Here is a 14,229-nt window from a genome sequence, read left to right as displayed (position 1 = left end):
CTACTTCTCACACACTCTCACATCCAAACCCTTTTATTAAACACCCAAAGTCAACCATCTCCTTACCTCATCACCAAAGACATCAAAATACCAACCAAGAACGTAACATTCATGGCCGAATGTCATCTCCATCATTTAACAAAGTTTGAACCATGGCTAGGTAGATTTTGAACTTACAACTTAAAATATACATGAATCTCAAAGAATAACATTAAACATACCTCAATCTAGTTACATGCATGGCCAAACTTCCTCCTAATCCTCTTCCTTAGGATTTTCGGTCAAAAGAGGTTGAAAAGGATGAACAAAACCTTTCTTTTCCTTCCTTTAGCTCACGGCAATGGGGTGTATGCATGAGACCATTATTATTTTTTTTTCTTTTTTTCATCACCCTTCCTTTCATTATTTAATTATCATGCTTATTATTTTATTTTCCTTACCATACATCACTAACACAACATGTTGGTGACATGTTTCCACCCATAGCATGGCCGGCCACTACATATTAGGGAGGGGAATTTGACATGCAAGTCCCTTTTTCTTCCACATGCACTAATAGGTCTCATGCATTGACCTATCACATTTTAAAATTTTCTCATATAGTCCTATTGACTAAATTCACATGCAATCGACTAAATCGAAGCTTGAAATTTTCACACATTCATGATTACATATTCTAGACAATAAACATCACATTCAAACCTTTCGGTGACTCGGTTTAGCGGTCCCGAAACCACTTCCCGACTAGGGTCAATTTTGGGCTGTCACACATTTAACTTATTTAACACTCACATTCATCAAAACATTCCTTGACTCAAATTTTCGCAAAATTACGATTTTTCCCATAAACTTTTGCATATTTACACTTTTCCCCAAAGCTCAAAAATTAAAATTCATCTCTTATTCTTATGTTTAATGACATGCTGAACATTTTTCCCTTCTATGCAACATCAAATTCCCACTCTAACACTTACTTATGAACATTAGGTATTTTTACCGATTATGTCGTTTTACTCGTTTTCACTTAAAATTGCTTAGTAAAGTTGTTTAACATAATTTATGGCTTTATATTCTACCATAAAACATAAAATAAACACATTTCACCTATGGGTATTTTTCCAAATATAAACCCTAGGTTAAATTATTGCTAGAATAAGCTAAATCAAGTTACCAAGACTCCAAAAACGTAAAGAACATTAAAAACTGGGTTAGAACGGACTTACAATCGAGCTTGGAAGCTTGAAAACCCTAACCATGGCTTCCCCCTTGCTAATTTAAGCCATGAGGTTGAAGATGATGATTTTTGCCTATTTTGTCTTTTTAATACTTTTTAATTACCAAATTACCAAAATGCCCCTAACTTAAAAATTTCCTATTTCACTTATCTCATGTCCATTTTTATCCACAATAACCAATGGTCTAATTACCATTTAAAGACCTCCAATTTAAAATTTCATAGCAATTGGACACTTCTAACATTAGAACTCAACTTTTGCACTTTTTACAATTTAGTCCTTTTGGCTAAATTGAGTGCCCAAACGTCGAAATTTTCGAACGAAATTTTTACAAAATTATTTTGTGAAATTGTAGACCATAAAAATATAATAAAAATAAATTTTTCCTCGTCAAATTTGTGGTCCCGAAATCACTATTCTGACTAGCCCCAAATTCGAGCTGTTACATAGTATGATATAGCTCCGACAAGCTTCCAACCTGAACGAGCTTTCGATTCACTAAAAACACAAAAAATACACAAAGTAAGCATTTAAGCTTAGTAGGTTTGAATAACATGGAATTTAACTTACCATTTAAGTACATATTATGTAAGTAAACAATACATATCCCAACACAACTTGGCCAAGTGGTTAAGCACATATTCACCGACATGTTAGCCAAGTAAAATCACATATAAACCAAATCATGGATGAGCTCAAGAAATAATCAAATTTCCATATATATGTATCATCCATTTCATTTAACTATATATCAAGTAATAACCTTTCCATGTATTTCATGTATATACCTGTAATAGTTGGTATCGAAGTCATATCATCTCATAACAGAACATTGCCCATTGAACCATTTAGAATATCGTTGGATGCTCGGGATAGCTCACAGATAGTGTGTTAAACTGTAATCCGTCAATTCCTGTACATGTATGCTCATACGAGCTATGAATCAGTATGCTCTCACGAGTTGTAAATCAGTAAGCTCATACGAGCTGAGAATCGGTAAGCTTTCACGAGTTACAAATCGGTAAGCTCATACGAGCCGTGGTGTGTCTGCAACACATGCAGGACCTCAACCAAATCAGTAACCCTACTGACATGTCGTTTGTATCCTACGAATTCCTAAGGTTCAAAAGGGACTCGGTAATCGACATACGTCGTCGGATATGCGATCGGTATTTATACATGGCAATTATACAAATCACACACATATACTTGAATTAAAACATATAAATACTCAATTTAATTACACGAACTTAACTTGACGAGTATACATAGAGACAGAGGCGAGTAATCCAAGATTTTTTCTTTGCCTCGATCTAACTCCGTACGAGGTCTGACTGGATCAATTAAGCATTCAAAGTTGTCAAAACCTAGCTTCCAAAAATGGCTTTTCTTTTGTTGATATTTGGTCGAAAAAGAATAGAAGAAGATGACAATTTGTTTGGTTTTATTTATTATGACTTTAATTACTTAATTACCTAATTAACATTTAAAATTAAACCAATTTTCAAAATTGCCAAACCAATATCTTCCACTAATTCATTTATGAACTAATTACCATATAAGGACCTCCACTTTAAAGTTCAATAGCTATTTAATACCTTTAGCTATTAGAACTCAACTTTTGCACTTTACTTGATCTAGTTCTTTTTATCAAATTGAGCTTGTAAATGGTAAAATTTCTTAACAAAATTTTTATACAATATTTCTATCATGCGATAGACCATAAAATAATAGTAAAATAAATTTTTTGACATCGAATTTGTGGTCCAAAAACCATTGTTTTGATTTCACTGAAAATGGGTTGTTACACACACGCATAATCAAGACTAGATGGAGCTATATGATGAGCCCTAATGAACAAGACTTACAATGATGCGTATGGATTAATAGAGAATATGGCAATGAATTGCTGCCAGTGGCCAACTGAATGCTACACCTATAACCAGAAGCCATCTCCGATCAAAGTTATCCAAGAGGATGATAGACACCAACAAATTGTGGATAGACTCAATTTTATAGAATCTTCAACTAGTGTGTCACCTATGTATAGAGGAGGTAAACCTCTCTTCCATTATATCAATAATCCCATTGTGGACATGAGCTATGTTGGGAATAGGTGGAAATCCTTATTCAAACACCTTATAATATCGGATGGAGAGATCGCCCGAACTAGAGATGGGCCAGAAATCAAAGAGGAAGTAATAACTCTAACCAGGTTAAGAATGCTAATTATCAACCTCCTTACTTTCAAAAGCCTCAGGATAGGGCCAACCTAAATGACTATACCATATGTGGTCAATGCTTGGATCGAATAGAGAGGAAATTTCAGTCAATAAGGACAGACGTGAAATAGGTGCAATCTGAATGCACCAACTCTATGTGACCCAAAATTAGATATATTTATATCTGATTCATCCCTTCATTCACTCTTAATCATTTCGTTAGAACTTAACTAGCATAGTAACTAAACAAACTTAGCGTACTATACCTTTAGTGATGCCCATATTACTTAAAAACCCTCAATATTGATACCAATCTCTTCTTCCTTACATCTCAACACATTCAGAGAACATCCTTACCTGATGCTCTAACATCAACCATGTGCCTGATGTATACGCCAAGAGCATCAATTGGGCAGATAGGACTGCGCCACTCTGAATACTTTCGGGTTATGTGCCAAACTCAAGACTCACCAAAACTGGGTGTTACAACTCTCTCCCACTTAGGAAATTTCGTCCCCAAAAATTAATATAATATTGGCGAATTCATTTACTCAAATAATTACTAGCCACTTGTTTGACGCATCACCAGGAGTCCATACTTTCTCAGAATACCAATAGGTTAGCCCACTTACTAAGACTTATCAGTTACACCAGAATTTCAATTTTTCACAACTTATCCCGTTACAAATGTCACCATCACATTGGAGAAATAGCCATCTATTACTTGACTTCTCTTGCAAGATTACCTCTATTTGTATCCATCGTTTCAATAGCCCATTTTTCTTTTTCACTTTGTTGCAACATCTAAATCCCTAATTTCTTGTCATCTCAATTTGTTCTTCACTTTCTTCGTCTTCATCTACTCAAAGCTACTAATCATTCTTCCTTTATTTTCTTTTTCTTACACTTACCACCAAAATTGTTCGCACTACAACCTGAGGAAGGGGCCAAAGCCAATCTAGATGAAATGTTACTCTGACCAATCCCATTCCTTTGGACCTCTAGGTACCAAGAATACCCCACCAAGTGTATGGTCACAGTCGATCATTTGTAGCACCTCCGAGGACAAGATGGATTGGTATTTAGGAGTCCGAGGCATACTAAACCCAAACTTAGCTTACTCCAACTTCCTATACACGTGTTAGATGTTATGGCCGAATTTGAAAAACTACATTGGTCACTGGAATGGCCTAGAAAATTCTTCGTAGTTTTCAAACATACTTTTTAAACCATTTGGGTAAATCATTTCAAAACTAGTGAAATCGAGAATTTTAGAAATCAATGATTTCGTTATTTTATAATTTGTAAGAGTTTGATTGCTATTCAAAACTTTCATAATTTCAATCATATTTCAAAAAAATTCATTTATTAATTCAAAACTAAAGAACTTGGTTGTTCATCATTATTCAGGAAAACATGTTAACTTCAGAAATCAAATGTCTTTAAAAATCTCATTTGTAAGCATTAGTAATTTTGAAAACTAAATCTAATTTTATTAAAATTGCATTTTGCTAAAAATTAATATTTCATGTAAATTCAATAAAACATCAATAGACAATTTAAAACCTCAAATACGAAGTCGTATTTTTCGTCTAAAACTTATTTTCATTGTCGCAGCAAAAAAGATTGATTTTGTCAAGTTTTAATAAAAACCAAGATCTCATGCATAATCTTATCAAATACTATTTTATGTAGTTTTCAAAACTTAATGCCATGAAAATCAAAATAAATATCCCCAAAGTAATGCCCAATGCCATAGTCTAAGTCAAACTTAAAACAATCTCAAAGTAACAAAATACAAAAATAGACTTGAAGTACTTTGATTGGAAAATAACTCTGAGAAGCTCCTCCAAATGTCGTCACCGAATCCTGACTTTACGAAAAATTTGAAAGGAAAAAAAATGAAGAGGGTGAGCTATAAAGCCCAATGTGAGACTTAACTCAAGTATTAAAAAGGAATTTAGTATACAAATCAAAATATTACAGAGAATTTATATAGTTTAATTCCATAGAGTCTTAACTTAGGTAACAACCAGTAATTAAACTTACATTTCAAAAAAATAACAAAATTTTGTATCAAAACAATTTCACAAGTAGCAGTGTGCATAAGGGTGCCAATGCAAAGCTTTTCAAAAATCAGTGCAAGTTTTTCAAAAAATGTTCCTACCCAACTTAGCTACGCACCATAAAAGAGTTCTCCCAGAACTCATTCATCCATTAACACACTAATATTGTGGATAGACCACTAGATAATGCAGACAAGCTGCCAGATACATATAATTGTGGACAAGCCACTAGAAATTATAGATAACCAGAAATCATGGTTAAACCACCAAAATATACAGATCATTAAACTGCTAGAATCTTCCTCCTTTCAATATCATCCCAATCCCATGCATGTAATATGGAGTACAGAAACAACATTTTCAATGGGCATGCTTAACATGTGAATCATATTTATTTTACAAAACCGTTCAGTGGGCATGCTTAACATGCAAACCATATTTCAATTACAGTAACAGTCACATGATTTATATTTCATGCATATTAGATAATGTCATTATATCACATATCATGAGTAATGGAATGTAAACATAATTTCACATTTAACATTAAATCACACAAACACAATCATACTATCACAGAATAACCAGTTCAGAATCACTTACTTGAAAATCACCCAATTAACAAAATTCACATCCCTTTTCGAATACAATATATTCACATTAATTCACATTATTGAGAACTTAACGGAGTATGAATTATTAATAGGTATATACTTTATTTAAAAATGAATCATATATATATTTGATATTAAGTTAAACCCACACCTGAGCTAAGCAAATCCAATGCAAAAACTCCTAACACCCACTTCTAGATTGAATTAGATCTATATCAAATCTAAACACAAAATGAATAATCCATCATTAAAACACCATTAATAAATATTTGATAAATGGTTAGGCTTTGGTTTCTATGACAATACTTACTTTTGAGATATTTTAATTGGAGATATGAATAACTTCCGAAATTACTGACACTCTAAAATAATCGTATTTGGTCCTTAATCATCAAAATAATATAAAGAGATTAGTTGTGAAAAAATTACGATTACACAATAGGTACGATCGACCATAAGAAATGAATAAGAGAAGGTTATTTGATATATATTCAATGTTAATCCTTACTTATGCTTATGCCAGCCAAAACTATGTTGATTCAATCCTGTCTAGAGAGGAGGATTTCTTGATACATAATAAATCAAAGAAATAGATGATATAGGAGGATAAAAATGACAAAAACATTTTATCATGGTTTAATCAATAAGAAGAAAGAAAAAAGAAAGAGAGTGGTGGTCACAATGGTGGTTCAACGGTGGTGCGGTGATGGTCTTATGGTGGTGTCGTTAACTAATAGTGGTGGAAAGTGGTGGTCTTAAAAAGAATAAATGAAAATAAATTAAAATATGGAGGAGAACAACCAAATAATGGGGCGGCACAAGGCGGCTCAAAGAAGGAGAAATGAGAGGAAATAGAGTTTTTACCAAATGAACAACAAAAAAGTGAGCATAGCCTTCAAGGGTTGGACAACTACCTAGTGAACACTTTACATTTCTGGAAGGAAATGAGACAAAAGGGGGGAAGGAAAAGATGAAATAAAAAAATGAATGTGGATGGTTTCATGTGCTAGGGGAGGTATACGTTAGTTCAAAGGTAAGTGAGGAAAATTAGAAGAAAAAAGGAAAGAAGGGAACACATAGAGTAGAAAGGGGATTAGAATCTCCTTTGTATGGTAACTTGTAGGGAAGAAAAGGATGGGTTTGACCAAGCTGTTACTACCAAATATTAAACAAAAATAAAATAAACATAAGGAAATTCAAACTTGGGCCACTATAGAAACTTCTACACAACTCCTTACTACTTAACTACTAGGCCAATTCACTTACTTGTTATCACTATTGCATCTTTTATTTAAAAACATGGTGTGACATTTACTAAGGTTTGAAGCAAAAATTATACCAATTAGAAAATAATGTGGGGGAAATGATTCAAACTCATGTCTTGAAGGACAGCTCCACCATTACTAAATCACTAGACTTGATACTTATATATTGTCAAATGTGCCAAATTCAACTTAAAAAAAATTTTGGGCGTGAACACTCTCGGTTCATTAATCCAATTTCTACTAACTTGGTTTTTGGAATGTGACACACTTTCTATATTCTTGAGCGATGTCATTTAAGTGATAATGTCGTAGGTTTTATTTTACCATTGATTCTACTAGAGGCCAGATTCCATTTGTCATTGAATCCTTTCTTCTTTGTCTTTTTAAATGAGTATGGTATTGCACCGGGACAGTTATCGGCTCTATTCTGGTGGACCCTGGTGGCTTATTATATCGACTATTGTATGCATAATGAACCACCTCTACTAGGGATTTTTCATATGTTCTAACAATTGAAGGTGATCAGACAAGGAATTTCTGTTGGTAATGCCCATTTCAGTGTACGTTTAGGGTGTGAGCCCATTATACAGAATATCATTTCTAACATTCATCAACAGAAAGACAAATACTTAAGAGTTATTTGTAAACTCAAGTCTGGTTTTGGTTTTCCAACAAAATGGTCCCTTCCCAAGAATAGTACTTGCACTTAATGTCAGCCAGTGGATTTTAAGCATGCTAATATATAGTATAAAAGGTTAAAAAAGGATGCGTACTTGACTTGGTGGAACTCGTTTCAGTTAGAAACATATTCTAATACTATCTTTAGGAATTTAACCTAAATGGTTATTGATCAAATGATTCGATTAAGTGATTTGACGGTCTTAAGGTGACATATGCTTTCGAAGCGTGGCCATATAATTCAAATGATGACTTAGCAAACATCTTGCTAGGGAAAAAAAGAGAGCCACCTTTCTATTTTTATAGCATCTGCGGCCTTTCTCCATAAAATTGGAATCTTATTACTAACCCTGTTACAACTTTTGCTTCTACTTCCAATCGGGCTAATTCTCCTATTGATGGTGCAAGGTCGTCATCTCATTCCAATTCTCAAGATATGGACATTTTGTCTATCTTTAAGGGAGTTCACACCTAGAGAAAGACCACTTCTTTTTCATATAGTAAGACAACAGAAAGGAAAATGAAGAAGAGGATTAGAGCATAAGAGAGTACTTAAGAGTTTAAAAGCGGTGAGTGCCCTCTACTACAGCTCATAATGTGCCCAAGTTTCAAGTGCCCGTAGAAGAGTATAATAGTGCCTTTTTCTAGATGATGAATGATATGTTTACTACCTATATGAGTGTCAATTTTACTACTCAACAACCTTCACCTCCTCATCCTCAAAGTCATATACAATAGAATATTCACCAGATTCCTATTGATAAAGTTCGTAAATACGAGGCCGAAGAGTTTTACGGTAATGTGGGTGACGATTCGGACAGGGCTGAGTATTGGTTAGACCACATAGAGAGTTCTGGATGAAATGTTGTGTCCTTTTGAAGATTGTCTGAGATGTGTCACGTCACTGTTAAAAGATGAGGCTTTTTATTGGTGGTCGACATTGATTGCTGTTGTACCTAAGGAACGAGTTAATTGAGAATTCTTTAAAACTAAATTTCAAACGAAAGATGTTAGCAAATGATTCCTTGATAAGAAGATAAATGAATTTCTCGAGTTGAAATAGGGAAGTAGATCAGTCGTTGAATATGAGCGCGAATTTGTTCAAATAAGTAAATATGCCCATTAGATTATATCCATTGAGGAATAAATCTGTATTCGCTTTGAAGATGTTTAAATGACGAGATCAAGCTGTTAGTTGGTGTGATGGAAATTAGAGAGTTTGTGATTTTGGTTAATAGAGTTAAGAAAATGGAGGAAGTATACAATTATAGAAATAGAATAAGACAAAAGCTTATGACTTAAATAAATGCAATTCAACTAGAACATTTTTCGCTCCTCCATAGAAGAAAATGAAAGAATCGATTAGCCATTTTTCAGTGTCATCAGGGCTTTTTGGTAGAGATCAAATGAAACAGAATATTATGAGTTCACAAACACCTTTAGTAACTAGTGCTGGTAGCGTCCGAAATGTAAATAGACCTGAATGCAACTACTGTGGTTGAAATCACTCTGGAATGGGTAGATTGAAATATAGGTCCTGTTTGGTTTGTGGATCTCATGATCATTTTATGAAATATTTTTGATCACTTTCGGACGTGCTAACGTCCAGAGTGTGAATACTACAATAAAATAAAGAGATATGAGGTGGTATTTGCAAGTATATGGGTCGAGTTGTAATATAGATTTTACAACAAAGTAAGTGATGAGTACTCTGAGGATCGAACTCGAGGGAGGTAAGTACGAAATCAATCTTAACCTAAATAATTAAAGATCTAATTAATAATTTAAGTCAGTTATAGTTTAAAATTAAAATAAGAAATATGTTTAAAATTTGTAAAATAATAAACTAAAATGAAAAAAATGAATTAAAATTGTAAGAGATAGAGATAGATAAAGGGAATCAAATCTGAGGATGGGTTATTAGCACACTTCAACAATCTCAATTAACTATCGTGTGGGGTTCTTCATCAATCAACTAGTTGCTACCCTAGTAGGAACTTTCGATCTTCCACCAACAGAACGAGTCAGAAAAAACCACTTATCTTCCAACCACACAGTTCAAACTGATTTGGGGTCAAGGTGTTCACATATGGTCAATACCAATTTTGGGTTAATTCCCACCTTACTGACTTTCCAAGGTTGTCAGGCCTAGGGTTTGTTTCACGTTCTCCCTTTCTCAAACAATTGATCCGTTGAATTACCCTACAAAACCTTTAAAAGATCATGTTTCTACTTGCTAATCACCCATAGAAGGATTAGTTCCTCATGGCTTTCACAAACAACATGGAGTAGATATAACAATGAGTCATAATGAATAAATAGTATATATAAGAAAAGCCTGATTAATATTGGTAATGAATGCGAATCCATAAGATTCAATCTCTTTTACAACTCAGATCTCTTGAAAGGAAATAAATAACAAAAGAAATAAAACTCTAAAAACTTGAGAAAATGAAATTAAACCTAAAGAGAAAGTCTAAGCTAATGGAATGTTTCCTATAATGTGTGCCAGAGAGGTCTATTTATAGCCTTCGGGTAGCTGTCATCATTAGCCCTAGGGTAGCTGACGTTCTCGAGCTTTAAATTTCGATTGTGCAGACTAAAATACCCTTACTTCGTGTTTAGTTCTCGTCACAGAGTCAATGTCGTGACACACCAGGACCTATTTCGTGATGTAACAACCAGCATGTCCCTTTGTAGCCATCTTCAGGGGGTATGTTGCGACACTCTCAGCTTGTGTCGCAACATTGAAGGAAATTTCTCACTTTCTCTATTCTGCTTTCTATGTTGTAAAATTGGATCCCCCATTTTGCGACATAGCATCTAGTATTGCTCCAGAAAAAAGGTGCAAAAGTGGAGTTCTAGTAGTTAGAAGCATCTATTAGCTATGAAACTTTAAAGTTAAAGGACTTAAATGCTAATTAGACCATTAATGAGGTTAGTGGATGTATATGTCTTGGTATTAATGAAATTTTGGTGTTAAGTAAAGGTTAAATTTGTAAATTAATAAAATAAGTTAAAGTAAAAATTAAACAAAGTGTCATCTTTAAAAATTAGTTTCTTCCATCGAAAATACATGAAGGAAAAAGCCATGGATAGGGTTTGAAGCTTTGATTACTTTACTAGCTTGCATGGTACGTGTTTTGATCCCATTTTTAATTATTTTTACTTTTTTCGGATTGTTGTAGCTTAATCTAGCTAGCCCAGGGACTAATTTACAAAATTTTTAAAGGTCTAAGGTTTTTCCATGAATGTTCTTACTTGATTTATGAAGTTTGTTGGACGAAAATGATTTCTTGTTGTTAAATAAACAACTTTTGTAAATTGATTTTTGATGAAATTATCAGTTAGGGACTTGTTTGTAAAAATAGTGAAAGTACATGGTGAAATTATGAAATAATGATTTGTATGAGTTGATATGTGTTCATAGTAAATTTGGCTAGCATGGGTTAGGGATGAAATTGCATAAATTTCCATTTATGAGCTTAAGGACTAAATTGTAAAGAAGTTAAAATGTTAGGGAAAAATGTAAATTTTTAAAAGTATGAATTTTGGATTAAATTGAATAGTGTGTTCGTTAAATAGATTGAATTTTCTTATTTAGATCAAGATAAATCTTAGCCGGACTTGAACCGAGGGAAGACGAAAGTCACGAATTAGCTCGATCGTATTTCTTCGTCCTAGTTGTCAAAGTAAGTTCGTAGTATTTAAATGTATAATTGAATTTCCATATATATTTTCATCTTATAACTATGTAATTCAATACTTTTGTTAATTATACCTGATTGCACATACGTGCCTTTATTTACACTTCGGTAATTTTATTCGAGTAAAATAAGAGTTGCATTCAATCGATGTTAAGTTAAAAGATTTACTATGTTCTTACTAAGCTCTATAAGCTTATATGTTTTTGTGTATTGTTTTGTAGATTGTTATTGCTGACCTTTGGACAGGTCGAATCTTTGGCTCACACTATCCACCGATGTTGGTAGTTTTTATACTCCTTAGGGTTGTGGCATGTATATGTAGCATTATAGGTTGTTTTGGTACATTATGGAAAATTACTAAATTAAGTGGTTAGGTACTTTTCTAAGTTGTGAATAGATATCTTTTGGTACAAATAGAACGGTATGAAATTAAACACTTATAGAATGTTTTGGTATGTTGATGAACTAAGTTGATATGTTTGGCTTGAAAATATGGTATTATGGTTGGTGTGCTTTTGGCCCTTTGATGCTTTGTTGATTGGTATGGATATGGTCAAGTGAAAGTATGTTTTGAATAACCAATTTGGTATGTTTGAATGTGATTTGGTATAGGGTCAATGGTGCTATGGCTTGGCATGGAAATAGGTAGTTGTATAAGGTTGATTTATAGACAAATATGTTTCTGTTTTTGGTTGATTTGATGAATTGTGGTTGAGGTGCCTTTTGGCACATTAGTTGTATGGATAAATGGTGTAATGATTTAGTCATATTTAGGCATGTTTTAGGCACGTTTCAAGGCTTCAATTTATGTGCAAATGACTCATAGGATCATGATTCATTAGGGTGAAGGAAATGACTTGAATTTGGCCTATTTCTTGTCCACACGGCCAAAGACACGGGTGTGTGTCTCAGCCGTGTGTCATGCTACACGGGCGTGTGTCCCCTATAGGCTTCGAAGGGTTACAAGTCAGGCTATTACACGGCCTAGCACACCACTTGGTACACGGACATGTGAGGCCATTTCGAGTGTTACATGGCCTAGCACACGGACATGTGGCTTGGCCATGTGGACCAAGTTAGAGAGTTACACAGGCATAGACACGGGCTGGGATATAGCCATGTGTCCCTATTTCGAATGCTACGCAGCCTAAGAGACGGGCGTGTGTCTCAGTTGTGTAAGGCACACTGCCTGTAGTGTTAATTTTTCCAACTTTTTCCTTAAGGTTTCATATGTTTCCAATTTAGTCTCGAATCAATTCTTAAGAGTTTCTAAGGCCTCAAAGGCACGAATAAGGGACGATATGCATGTGTTTGAATGGATTTTGCTATTATTTATGAATTATTTGGAAATTAATGATTTTAAGTTATGTTTTTACGGTAATGTTTTGAAACCCTATTCTGATGACGGATACGGGTTAGGGGGTGTTACACTATGTTCTTGTTGAGTTGGTGTACTCAGACTACACCTGTTTGACATCTTTTCTCATTGTCTACATCATTGTCCCTTAGAGTCCTCTCATTCTGAGCCATCTGCACATTTACGGGTAACTATGGTGCTGGTGGGTCTCCTAGGACTTTATCGTCAACGTCACGAAACAATGGATTGTTACGTGGTACATTAACTATAGTTGATGGTGGTGGATCTTGCATTTGCTGCTGCTATCGGTGATTTCTTTTGATTATTCTTTCTAGATTTGTGGCTGCTATAATAGATGTGCCTCTACTGCGAGTCATACACCAAACCCAGAAAGAAAAGATTAGTAATACTAAAATAAAATAAAATCATATCCATAACTGAGAAATTTCCTAATTATTTTTTTAATAGTGAAAATTAAAATCAATCTAGTGACATGGCCTCCCCAGCAACAATGCCAACAACCTGACCATATCCAAACGTACTAACGTCCAGAGTGTGAATACTGCAATACAATAGAGAATTGTGAGGCTAGATCCTCAAGTATACGGGTCGAGATGTAATATAGATTTGACAACGAAGAGGTGAGTACTCTGAGGATCTTACCGAAGGGAGGCAAGTACTAAATCAATCTTAACCTAAATAATTAAAGATCTATTAATACTTTCAGTCAATTATAGTACGAAAGTAAAATAAGAAATATGTTTAAAATTTGTAAAATAATAAAACAAAATGAAATAAAAACAAAAAAAATTAAAATTGTAAGAGATAGAGATAGATAAAGTGAATCAAATCCGAGGATAGGTGATTAGCTCGCTTCAACAATCTGACTCAACTGTCATCTCGGGTTCTTCATCAATCAACTGTTCGCTACCCTAGCAGGATCTTCTAATCTTCCACCAACATAACGAGTTAGCAAGAACTACTTATTTTCTGACCTTACAATTCAAATTGGTTTGGGGTCTAGTTTTCACGGATCGACAATACCAATTTTGGGTTAATTCCCACCTTGATAACTTCCCAAGGTT

Source organism: Gossypium hirsutum, chromosome D13, assembly GCF_007990345.1.
Source record: "Gossypium hirsutum isolate 1008001.06 chromosome D13, Gossypium_hirsutum_v2.1, whole genome shotgun sequence".
Classification (NCBI taxonomy): Eukaryota; Viridiplantae; Streptophyta; class Magnoliopsida; order Malvales; family Malvaceae; genus Gossypium; species Gossypium hirsutum.
Note: the sequence above shows the minus strand (reverse complement) of the source record.